Consider the following 13416-nt stretch of genomic DNA (forward strand, 5'->3'; position numbering starts at 1 on the left):
GTTTTTCTCATTGTAGTCTCCTTGCCCGCCCCATGCTCTCTTAAGTGCATTTAGTTGGAGGCAAAATTGACACACACAAGTCTTTGCATTGTTCTCAAGACAGTATTTGAACTTCCTAATGGCCCTAGGAATCCTCTGAGGGTCTTGCTCCTAATAAACCAAACCTGGAAAGTGGAAGAAAACAGTTTTCTCAGTTTTCTAACTCTGCTGTCTTTAAAATTGAGACAATTGGAGAACCCAGCTTGGACTTTCTCCTGACTCCCTCACCACATGCCTCTGGGTTAGGGACCTGTGGCCTTCCAGGACAGAGAGCTGAGGGAACAGAGGGGCATACCCATTTCCCCTGCTGAGCATTTACTAGAGCCAGGTCCCCCTGGGTGTTCTACAGAGCAACCCTGTGCCTGGAGGTATTATTAAACCCATTTTGCAGAGAGGAAAGTGAAGCCTGCAGATAAGGGACCTGCCCAAGGTGATCTCTGTTGTAGGCTGTACAGTGAAATCCTGGCCTGTGGGTCTTCAAATGCTCTTGAACCTCTTCCCCTGCCCCATTAGATCCTCACGTGGTTACCAGCAATTTTAGCCACTGCTCAGTTTAATGAAATCACCTGCAAACACGGTGACCACCATTTTCGGTCAGTGCCTATGTTAACCATCAGCAGGGAGCTGTAGTTTCTGGAAGGCCATGTTAAAGAAGATTGCATTTCATTCTGTTGACTCTCTGTGGTAGACTCTGGCACTGGTTAATTTTCCTTCAGGCTAGTAAATCTAGGTGCCGCCTGGCACTCAAGTGTGTGTCCTTTACATAGAAATCACCTCCCCTCACTGATACCAGCCTCACACAACAGCATCATGAAAGCATATTTTCTTGCTTACATTCTTCTAGCGAAGATTTTCTTGCATTGTAATCTAAAGTCACAATAACAATGGATATTTCCTTCTCAAATGTGAGAAATGAGAAAAGTCATAATCATAGATTAATACTACAAGGTTTAAAATGAAGTGTCCAAAAGTCATAATCATAGATTAATACTACAAGGTTTAAAATGAAGTGTCCAAGTCTCGGATTTAGAGCAACATCTTTACCAATTCTCCAGTTTTCCCCTTGAAGAAAATTTTCCATCCTCTTAAGACCTGCTTATTATGTCAGAAGAAAATTTGCTTATTTCTTTGGCTGCATTTCTCCTTTGTTTTGCCTGAGTGATGTGGGTAAAAACTAGATGTACTAATAAAGAAATAGCTAGATGTCCTAGAAGCAGGAAAAAAAAAAGGACTGATAATCAAAGATTAAAAATGAAATTCAATTAAGACTTGTATCTAGGCTATAAGGAATAAACCTTTTGTTTTCCCATGTTTATCAAGTCTCTAATATGAACCAGACCCAGGCCGAGGAGCTAAAGAAGGAAATAGACTCTGTGCCAGCCTTCATGGACCCACAGAGCAGTAGGGAAGACAGATCTGAGGCCAATCGTTAGTAATTATGAATTAAACAATACAGGAGAATATGGGAACATCTAGCAGGAGGATCAAACCCAGTCTGGGATTAGGGAAGCTTCCCCAGCGAAGGGAGAGTTTCCCCAGCAAAGCTTCCCCAATACAGGGAGTTGAAATGGAGAGAGCCATGCAAAGAACATCTAGGCCATGGAGAGTAGGAATGCAGACCAGCAGGGATGAGGACAACCTGGCAGGATGGAAGAACTGAGATGATTCCAGAATGACTGAAGGGGAAAGATAGGCAAGAGAGCCATGCCAGGTGAAGTCGGGGATGTCCCAGCCTGGCAGGGGACATGACCTTTGCCACAGCTACCTACCTCAATGAAGTAGAGCCAAGAGGGGCAGCTCCAGCAGAACAGGGAACAATCATGCTCTACATGGCCGACTTTGCTAGCCCAGTGCTAGAAATAGTAGGTTCTAGTAAAACAGCAGCTATTTGCACATTATTGTTACAAATCTTTATGCTTAATTATCCCACTTCTTCTCTTCTTCCCTGCTTGAAACTAAGTGTTGCTCCCATTTTCTCCATGTTTCTCTTTCTGACTTGTAGGTCGTGGATTCGTGAGGTTTCTCTCAATTCCCATATTCTTCCCTCCTCCGCCTCCCCATTTTGCCATGTGATATATTTAACAATCCCTTGCAGTGCCAAGCGGAAGGAGGAAATCATCCAGCTAGATTACTAAGGGGAAAAAATCCAGGACACTCTTGCCTCTTCAACAAATATCCATTCACTCCAGCCTGGCTCAAATCTGGAGAAGGCTGGTGGCTTTTACACAACCAACTGGCAAAATAAGGAATTTCTAGTTTGTGTTTTAAATGACAGGTAATTTATCCCCAAAGGGAATGTTCTAATTCATCATTGAGCTCCTCTTCATTAATTATGATGCCAAAGCTTGGGGTAGCACACAGAAAATGTGTGTCCCGGGTGCCAAATTGGTCCCTCTGTGAGTAGAAAAGCATTTTGGAAACCATGTTTGAGGCTGATGTACACACATTTTTGAGTCCTCAAAACTCATCTCTCTATTATGGCATAAATCACCAATAGCCTTGGCTTCTCAAAAAAAATTGGCGCCTGGTACTCTCCAGACACTTGTGCATATGTTGCACGTTATTTTGTTTTGTTTTCAAGTACTTTGGATTCCAGGAGACCTTCCTAAAAACCTACTTAATAAAATAACTTGTCCTGAAGGTTTATTTGAATGTATTCGAATTTCCTCAACCTTCTGGGATAGTCACCCTTTATTTTAACAGCCAACTATGATGACCTACAGTGTCCTTCCCCTGTTGGTGACAGGTCCAAAGCTTTCCCAACAGTTCACGGACACAGGTTCTGGTCTCCTCTTGCTCTGAGTTCCTGCTCGGAGCTCACACATCCAGCCCCTTCTTCTCAAGCATGAGCAAAGCTACCTCGCTTTCATTTCCCAGGTGCCATCAATCCAGACTCTGTGTATACTAGACCTGCCTCGAATCTGGAGTCAACAGAAGGTAACCACAGCACTAAACAGAGGTGAGAGAGGTCGGAGAGGGACACCAGCAGAATGCGGGGCAGGGATGGTTACTGAGAATCCATCAGCTGGCCCCTGACTAAGACTCTCGTACTAGTTGTCATCTGTTTGAGGCCTTGGGTCACTGGTCCTTTTTCTCTCATCTCCAAAAGACTTCCTCTTTTTCGCCACATGAATTCCATTGTTACTCTATCATTCAATAAGCAACTACAGATATTTCATGTTCTCAAATAGCAGTTATTTCCTCTCAGTTGCACATTTACTGGAAACTCTTCAAGAAGAGGAGCCTACCTTTAAAGGTAACATCTACAACTTCTGTTTCAAAAATTCAACTGCTCCCTTAGACCTGCGTCTTCCTGTCCCTCTACATTCCTCACTTCTTGAGGGTGATATTTCTAACACAGAAAATTAACCCAAAAAGGCCATTTCATGAGAACTTTCTAGGTTCCACATGCTTAACAAGCTTTGTTTCCTTTCATCTTTAAAATCGCTCTCTATGATTAGCATCATTTTCTCCACTTTACAGATGATAATCCCCTGTACAGAGCTAAGATTCACTGAGTGCCGACTATGCATGAAGGTCTATGCTAAAAGCACTTTGCACAGGTCACCTTGCTCAGTCCTCACATCTCTACAAAGTTGAGATCATTACCATCCCCATTTCACAGATGAGGAGGCTGTGTTTCCAAAAGGAGAAATGATGAATATAAGCAACTCCACCCAAACAAGAATGAAGTCCAGGTCCACATAACTCCAAGGACTGGGATTTTTCCCTATACCGTAGAGCTTCGGTATGATGGCGCTCCAGAGATTTGGAGAACATTCTTTTAAAAGAACATGGGTTGGGTGCCTAGCTGCCTTAGTGGACTGAGCGTCTGACTTTGGCTCAGGTCATGATCTCAGGTCCTGGAATGGGCGGGCATCAGGCTCCACCACTCAGCACGGAGTCTGCTTCCCCCCTCTCCCTTCCCCTTCCTCTGACCACCCCTCCCAGCTCATTCTATCTCTTTTTCCCTCTCAAATAAATAAATTGAATCTTTTAAAAATAAAGAAGAGAACATGGACAACGATGATCTTCCTGAGCTAACTCTGTGCCAGCTCATGGTATGACTCAACACGGGCCTTCAGTCATTAGTTGTCAGATGATCAAGGGATACTGGTTCCAGATTTGGCCTTCAGACTTCCAGGAGAACACCTCTTGGTTAAGGGGCTTGTTCACACTGGGTCTGTTCGTGGCTATCATCTGGCACCCCCTGAGATGGCTCACTTAACAGAGTGCCCATCAATTAAGAAAAAGCCTCCTTGCTGAGAGTATAGCATTAAATTTTCATGGTGAGAAAGAGGGAAAAATAGTAATCAGGGCAAGAATAAACTAGGCTTTGTTCTAACAAAACTCATGCTGTAATCATGCCTGATCTGCTTGCATCTCTTGAAAGCAGGTGGGACTGTGGCATGATGAAAGACTTTGCTGTCACCGTGTCACTTGAAAACTCCCAGTTCTTCCCCGTCAGCTACTGGGTCCTCACGTTCACCCTTCTCTAGTATCCACACTGGGTCAGGAACTTGGCACCCTGAGCTCTCAGAAGAATAGTGTCCTGGTACTAATGGAAGAAGGAGGTAATTTTCCTGGAAACTGAAACTGGGAAACTGAGGCTCCTGGCCTCTCTAAACCTAAGGGCTGGGCTCCTACAGGGGGCGCCTGCTGTTCTCATCAGACCCATGTCTAGGAGAAAGGTCTCCTTGTCAGGGAGCTGTATGGGAAGGGACAGGACGGACCATCATGACCCTCTGCCCAACACTGTTGGCAAGGTTACACCTTCTTGCCCTTCAGAGGCAGAAAAGAGAAAGAAAAATGGTAACAACCAGTATTGGAGAGAGTAGAGGAGTAGGCCCTTTTGAGAGTAAAATACAGAAGTCAGACTGGCAGAGTGTGCCACAGAGTTTTAAAAGCATTCATTTCATTTGACCTAGCAATTCCACTTCTAGGAATTTATCCAAAAGAAATGATTTAAAATGTACACTATTTAAGCTATGAGGATGTTCATTCACTCAGTGTTTTTATAATAGCGTACAACTAGAATCAACCTAGATGTCCAACAGCAGAAAATTGGTTCAATTAATTTTGGTTCGTCCCTATAATGGAATACTCAGTGGCCATTAAAACAATAATGTACAGCTCTGTTTGTTGACAAGGAAAGATATGACATAAGGGGAAAGTGGATTAAATCAGTACAGTTCCATCTCTGTGTGTGCATGCGTTAGCAGTGGTTATCTCTTAGTAGCAGAATTATGACTTTGTTTCTTCTTTATACTTGTACGTACTCAGTGAAAATTTTGTAAGCACAGAAAAATGATAATCAAGAAAAGAATCAATCATGACAATTCTCTTTCTTAAAAAAAAAAAAGCCGGGGGGGGGGGTATATTTATCAAGAAACCCAAGGACAAAGATTAATCCTGGCAAGTTCCCATACAACCTGAAGATAGAAATCAGTTGGCTGCTGAACACGCAGTTGGAAGTGTGTTAGCTCCTCTGCCCTTTGATTAGTAAAGCTTCCCCTCTTCCACCGGAGCACTGAGTCAACAGGAACCACGGGCAGGGGTCTGTGACTTCCCACCTTTCCGCCTTGTTGCCTGGATCAAGGGTTCAGCTGTCCTCTTGCTTAGTGTTACACCCTAAGTGTTACACAAAGCCATTCATCCTTTGAGGATTCACTGAGCGCTCATCCTGTGCCAAGTGCTGAGCTAAGCATCTGGATTCAGAGGACATAAGAAATGGTCCCGTGCTTGGAAGAGAAGCCCTCCCTTGGTGTGGGTGCTCCCCCACTGGATCCCTCTAGCATATGATCTACAACTCTTGGGACATCTTCCCTTCCCACCTTGTTTTACCCTTGTCTTCTGCTTGAAATCCTCTTTCAATCAGGCCATCTGTCCCTTGAGAGCTGCTCCTGAATCTCCCACAGCACGTAGGAGAGTGAATGGCACATAGCAGAAGCTCAATAAATATTTATGGAATGAATGAGTAGATGTAATTGCTACCAGAAAAGCGTATTTCCTTTATTTAGATTTATGTGAGTCTGATGTCTGATATCCTGGGTCAGTTGCAATTCTTTTCAGATGTAAGTGACAAAAAAAAAAAAAAAAAAAAAAGGCAAAGCAAACTCTCTGAGCACAAAGGGAGATTACTGTCTCCCATAACTATGAAGTTTATAAGCAGAGTTTCAACTGGTCCAAAGCTCAAACGATGCAGGAGTTGGTCTCCCTCTATCTCTCAGTTCTCTCTCATATCTGTGTTGACTCCATTGTTAGACACACTCTTCCCTTATGAAACCAAGATGCCTCCTGACAGCTCCACGCTCTTACAGATCCAAGTCTCCGGGGAAAAAAGAAATGAGTACATCTCTTTGGAAATCCAACGAAAGTATCCAGTTGGGCTGATGAGACCTGGCTGGTTGGCTTGGGTCCTGTGTCCATCCTGAACAAATCACTGAGCTGGGGGATACCATGTCCTGACCGGCCAGGCCTGGGTCACATGACTTTGTCTTCCACAGAGTGAGGGAGAGGGTTTGGCTCCCCCCTAAACACGATCAGAGTGCCCTTACCAAAAGGATGGGTGGATTTGGGGAATAACACAAATCATGTCTATTAACTTTCCCTTCCTGGCAGGAAGCACATCTTGCTGATTTCTCCAGCCCAAACTTAACCCACCCCCTTTTAGCCATCAACACCTTTGTTTTCTCTCCCTCCCTAAGCAGCACAACTATAGCCCAGTCCATGTGCAGAAGATATAATGTTTCAAACTAAACCTCCAAGATCCAGCCAAGTTCTGCCTCTGGAGCTGGGTTTACTTCTCTCAGAGCCATCATTCCCCAACAACCCCAACTGCACAAGGGGATCATGTGGGATGAGGAGGGCTTTTTTTTTTTTTTTTTAAGATTTATTTATTTATTTTGAGAGAGAGAGAGCAGGGAGAAGGGGCAGAGGGAGAGGGAGAGGAAGATTGAACATTCAGGCAGTGCTGAGAGCAGGACGCCGCCCTGCTACTTACTAACCCAAGGACAATAGACCAGTTAACCCATCTCTCTGAGCCTCACTTTCCTCATCTGGAAAATGGGAACCTTAACCCTTAATATCCAGGGATGCTGTGAGGAAGAAACAAAATAAGGCAGACAAAATTCTTGCACTCGTAGATGCTTAGAAATGCTTAGATGTCGGTTCCAAACAAGATTGCCAAAAGCAGTCTATTGCCTATTACTCATCCATGCAGAAGAGAACCTTGCTTTCTTTGTTCTGGACTGACTTGTTTTTCAAATACCAGCCATCCCTCCCATGCTTCACCAAGGAAGTCAGGATGCTTAATTTAAGAAATCCCTCTTAATGCTATCATAATGTGAGAGGATAGTTATTTAAAAAAGAAAAGTGAGTTTGAGCCATGCTTGGATAGCATGAAGTACAAAAGAGACATACATAGGCAAATTAACCTTGTAAAAAAAAAAAAAAAAAAGGTACTCCAAAGACACTTACTGAATAATGAACGTGGATAATGGCAAGAAACACTGGTTACCCAAGTGCCCAGACCTGTCTTGGCAACTTCAAACATTTGTTTTATATATTGTTGACATTATATGAAAGGAAAGGTCACAGGTAAAATGTAAAGAGATTTTACTATTTGAGACTATGTTGCAAGAACAGCCTCCCTCTAGCCTCGGAATATCTAGAAGGGTTTAAATGTCACTAACGAGCTCAAAGTTATTGCAGTGGATTTGCAGAAAAGGGGATGTAAAGGGTTCTTTTTCATTAAAAATGTTCTTTGATTTTCACTTGTAGCTTTGGTGGTTTATTGGCAAGAGAGCCATTCATTGCAGGGGACTGATTCTTAGATGCGGGGGAGGGGGGTACAAAGTTGGGAAGGCATTGGGGCCAGTTTCCACATGAAAGGACTTTCTGCTCAGAAAGAAAAGTGTGGAGCAGCTGGCCAAGCTCAGATGGAGCCATTTCATTAATTTCTACAAAGAAAGGACATTGAGAAGAATACTCTGGAGCTCTGGTCCCTGTAAGCAAACCAGCCTCAAAACTCCGCTGGCCCCACATCTGGGCTACAAACCGCTCCTGCTTGCTGGTCACAAACACTAGGAATATTTATGTGGATCTTAGAGTTAACAGAAAGTGGGGGAAGGCAGGGCCCCGCAAGGAACCCAAGGCCTAGAGGGATCTGCAGGGTTGTGAAGATAAGCCTGCTCCCGGCCTCCAGTCAGTGTGACCAGCATACCAACGCAGGCCCGTGCCAGGGAGACCCTGGGGACTCCCTGGATGGCTTACTCTGTCTAGAGGACTCTGCTACAACACGGAGGTCTAAAAGGGGGCCACGCCACACTCCTTCCCTCTTTTTTCTCCTCCTCTCTGGGCCAGACTGGCTCATGGTCTGAGGGCTCCCCAGGCACCCTAGCTCCCTTCCCAACTTCTCTCACAAATGTTTACCATAATAAAATCCCTGCATGTTTAATCCCATCTTGGCATCTGTTTCTGGAAGAATCCAGACTAACACAGGGCCCCACAGTCAAGACATACTAGAGAACCTGGAGAAGAAAACACAGGCATTAGGAAGGCTCTGTGTGCCAAGTGCTGTGGCATGCTGTACATGGTTACACAGAGTCAGTGTTCCCCATATCCTCCAAACAGGGGAATGCTCTCGTTTTTGTTTAAGGCCAAGGAACTCCCCCAGCTGGTAATTGATGGCACTGAGGCTGGCACCCAGGCCACCTGCTTCCGGGGCCCACATGCTTAGCCAAACAACCATCACGAAGCACTTTGGTGGGACACGTGCTGGTTTTCCCTGGCCAGCAAATCATGCCCCTTCACTGGGGAACAGAACTTCTTTTCCAGAGAGAACACACTCAATATGGAGCTAAGCGGAAATGTCCCATCATGGGCACCTGGCCTAAGCTGGGCCAATCAACTGCTCTCCCCTGGATTCTCCTGTCAGCATTTTCCACTGTCATTACCAAGCTCATAGGAGGCAAGGCTCAGGCTGCCAGCAGCCATCATGGAAAAAGCCTGCCCAAGGGATGCAAAGAGAGACGGCTGGAATATTAACACTTGACCCAACCACACCTGAAGTTGGGACACCCTGGGAGGAATCAGCTTTTCAATGACAGGCATCACTCGATTCCCTTATGCATATGCCAATTTGAGTTAGATTTCATCTCTTACAACCAACAGAGATCAGAATAAGAAAGGTGCTCTTTGGGGGCGCCTGGGTGGCTCAGAGGGCTAAGCCTCTGCCTTCAGGGGGTCATGATCTCGGGGGTTCCTGGGATCGAGCCCTGCATCAGGCTCTCTGCTCAGCAGGGAGCCTGCTTCCCCCCTCTCTCTGCCTGCCTGCTTGTGATCTCCCAGTCTCTCTCTCTCTCTGTCAAATAAATAAATAAATAAAATCTTTAAAAAAAGAAAAAGAAAGGTGCTCTTCGAGTAAAGATTTTCAAGGACACTGAAATCTCTGTCAGTGTGCTAGCACTGCCATAACAAAGTTTTACAAACATCATGTGTAGTACCACACATAAAGTACTTAAACAATAAACATTCATGATCTCACAATTATGGAGTCTAGAAGTTCAAGACCAAGGCATTGACAGGGTTGGTCTCTTCTGAGGGTTGTGAAGGAAGAGTAGGTCATCTTCACCCATTTCTCTTCGCATGGTGTTCCCTGTGTGCCTGCATGACTGTCTTTGTAGCCAAATTCCCCTTCTTATAAAGACATTGGTCATATTGGATTAGGATCCTAACGACCCTCATCTTGACTCGTTCCCTCTGTAAAGACCCTATCTCCAAATAAGGCCACTTTCTGAGATACTGGGGATGAGGACTACTATGTATCTTTTTTTCAGTGGGAGGGTGTGATGTGAGGAATGCAGTTCAACCCATAACAAGATCCTGCTTCTACAGCCTAGGAGAGGGACAGGAGAATTTAAACAGGATGCCTGAAAGTAAAGAATTGATCTCCATCCCCAGTGAGGACAGGCTAAGAGCAAAGGGGAAGATTTCACAAAGCACCTCAGGATAACTCCCTTTTTAGGAAGGCTGAGAAACAAAGGGAAATAGTCACAGAAGAGAAGTCCTCCCCATCTCCAAAGACCCTTCAACAGGATTCTTTATGTAAAAGCTGATCCCGCCTTGTAGTGAAGGACGAGCTCGGTAAATACTGGTCAGGTAGGTTTGATTTTCATTCCACTCAAATGCTCTGAAGTAACCATCACATGATTTTGTTTTGCTCAATCAAATGAAATCTAACTCCAACTTCCCAATCACCAAGATGGTGAGAAATATGGCAAATTCAATCCCAGCCATCCTGAAGGCTTGTTCTCAGGAACCCCCCTCCCTCCACTGGAGCCATTTGAGGGTTCTGGTCATGTCTGGTCTGGAACATTTGGTGAGGGCCTTCCTGCCTTTGGCCACCATTGATCACTGCTGCTCTTCAGAGCCAAGCCAGCATGCTGCATGGGAGCTAGAAGCTCTTCTGCTTCTCTGGGTCTAGGGATCTTAGCTGAGGAGAAGAGTCACAGTGCCTGGGTGGGACCACCATGCAGTCCTTCCCGTCTATGGCTCTGTCATTTCCATGTGTCCTTCTGGGAACTGGACATAAGCCCCCACTGATACATTAGGGGGAATAGTGAGGCTATTCTTAAGAGCCTAATGGGAGGTGAGGTTCCTAGTTGCCTCCACAGGGTGGAGGAGTGTAGTGCTTTTATGGCCTGGAAACAACCCTGAAGCCAGAAGCCAATCCAAAACCACTGGTCAAAGAGCCCCACAGACAGAAAGCCCAGGAGGCTCTGGGACTTGTTACTGAACCACCACCATTAACTTCTGACTTTGGGGGCTTCCCTGTGCAGTGGACATTGCTGCGTTTCCACCTCTTTATCCACTTTGCTGATGGTGCCTCAATTTCCCTCTGGTGAATGCTGCTCTCTCCCACTGCATCCCATGGATTTTGGGTTGAGTTCAGTTACCTCTGATTAAATTCCCCTGACAGCATGATTGGTTCAAGAATGGGCTTGGGACCTGATTAAGTCAAAGAGTTGTGTTGGGATTTCCATGGTGGCTGGCAGAGAAATGGCCTTTCACTCTTCACTGGGCTTGAACCTGCCAGGGTACACACGTAGAGCCCTGGGCAGTCACCTTCTCTGGGAAGGAGGCCAATAAGGAGAATGGAACTGAGAAATGGTAACATTGTTTGAATCCCTGGATCCAGCTGAGCCTGAAACCCAATACCCCTGGATTTCTCAGTTACCTCAAGGACGTTGCAGTGGAATTGCAATGGAAAGCTTCTCAACTACTTAAGCCTTCCCTCCCACATTTAGTCCATGCCTCCTAACTTCCCTGCCAGACCTTTCATTCCTGCCCAACAAAAAGATCCCAGAGCCCCCTTTGTCTTCCTAAATCCTGCACCCTTGCTTACAGGTTACCAGAGTCGGGACAAGCCAGAAGCACCTCTGGAACCTTTGAGAAACTGGTGACCCTAGGGACTTCAGCCATCCCGTCTAGGAGGCTCAGACTCAGCACTGAGCCCTGAGGTTCCTGCCAAGACCAATTGCAGGGGTTCTCCTGCTAAGAACTGGCTCTCCACTCTGTAGAGATTTCCCTAATACTGGCTCTGAGGAAGGCAGACATAAGGCTAGAAGAGCAGGCTGTATGCAGGACCTCGGGTCATGGGCTTTTCACTAATAAGGGCAAACAAACCACATGTCAGGCACTGTGCTGAACCTTCTTCACAAACACCCAGTGACACTGGTGCTATTCTTTTACAGGTCAGGTAAAATGACTCTTAGGAGGGAGATTTGTGGAACTTTCTCATCCTTTTTCCAATCCATGACAACTTTTCTTGTGTAGCATTATCTTTTTCACCTTAAAAAATAGGTACTATAAACATATAATCTTCAAAAAAAAATGCAACCAATATGAAAGAATTTACTGTGAAATGTTCTTCTCCTATCCCAGTCCCTTGGCCCCACTATTTATTGAGCACTGACAAGGGGCAAGGCTTTTTACATTCTGTATTTAATCCACAGAACAACCCTATGTGGCCAGGATTATTATTCTCCTCCCTGGATGAGATGAGGAAGCTGAACCTGACTGAGATGGCGAGGACAGAGTTGGGATATGAACCTAAATGCTGGCCTCCAAGCCCGTCCCCTTGACCTTGTCTGCATACTGAGGCCCCTCACACTTGGGCCAGGACCTTTCCCCACCTGGGATCCTGTTTACAAAAAGTACTCCTAAGCCTCAGGGTCACTTGGATTCTGCGGGTTTAATTTCAGAAATAAAAGCAAAGTGCTTCCCACTGCCCCTGAAAGTTTCCCAGCCCGCCTCCTGCCATTCTCCACTCCTCAATCCAAGCCAGGTCTGTGCCCTTCCTTGGCCCACACCGACCAGCTCAGGGGCGAGCGGACACACCACAGCACTGTGAGGCTTCCCTGTCCGTTGCTCGGGGGACATACTGTTCTGCAGTGATAACCAGGGTCTTATTTAAAGGCTGCCGGTCACTTGGCTACCTCCACCCATGCCAGCAGCCCGGGTGTGGATATGGGCGATTACAACCGACCAGTTAACTAATATTCTCTGTGACATCACAAGTAATCCCATCTTACACCTCTGGGGAGAAGGGGCCAGCCCGTGGACTGCCTGGCATCTGGTGCACAGCTGGCACGGCATGGGGGGTGGGTCTCAGCACTATCTTCTCTCTGGAGCTGGGTGGGGGGCGGTGTGAAATTGTTTCCCCATGAAGTCCGCTTGGGTCCACACGCCGTCCTGCCCTTAGCAGCAAGTGGCCCAGGCACTGAGTGCTTCTCTAGTTACCGCTCAGACAGTGCTTCAGGGGAGCAAGGAGATAGCGAGAAGAGGTATCCTGGCTGCTCCGCGTTCATTAAATTGTAAAAAGCCAAACAGCAATGCCATGCCGATAACAGTCCCACGGGCGAATCAAGTGTATCTGCCTCTTAGAAACGGGCCGGGAAAACTTGGCTGTGGGCAAATTGTATTAATACGTGGGTGACAAATACAGAACAGCTTCCTGCCTGCGGGCCCTGCTGACTCGCCAGGGGCATTGAGCACGGCTTCCGTGTTTTCTGATAATGCACCTTCGGGAAGCCCACTTTCCTCCAGTGCCTGCGGGCCGCGGTGTGCTGGTAAAGGTCTAACAACCAGCTCGCAAGGGGGAAAGCCGTGATTTGTAACATTTGCTGATTTCTGAGGGGTCCATACTCCCACCATGCCTGATTGCAAGCTACCGACATGAAGTCACTGAACGTGAATTTGGGAAGAGACCTGTGCCATAGCACACCGTTATATAGATAACATATAGATAGGAATACATATAAATAACCTCAAAGGCATAGATAAGAGCGAAATGTGTAAAATAACTGGGTAGAA

The sequence above is a fragment of the Mustela putorius genome, unplaced genomic scaffold (assembly GCF_011764305.1).
Source record: "Mustela putorius furo isolate JIRA1106 unplaced genomic scaffold, ASM1176430v1.1 tig00000095_pilon_pilon_pilon, whole genome shotgun sequence".
Classification (NCBI taxonomy): Eukaryota; Metazoa; Chordata; class Mammalia; order Carnivora; family Mustelidae; genus Mustela; species Mustela putorius.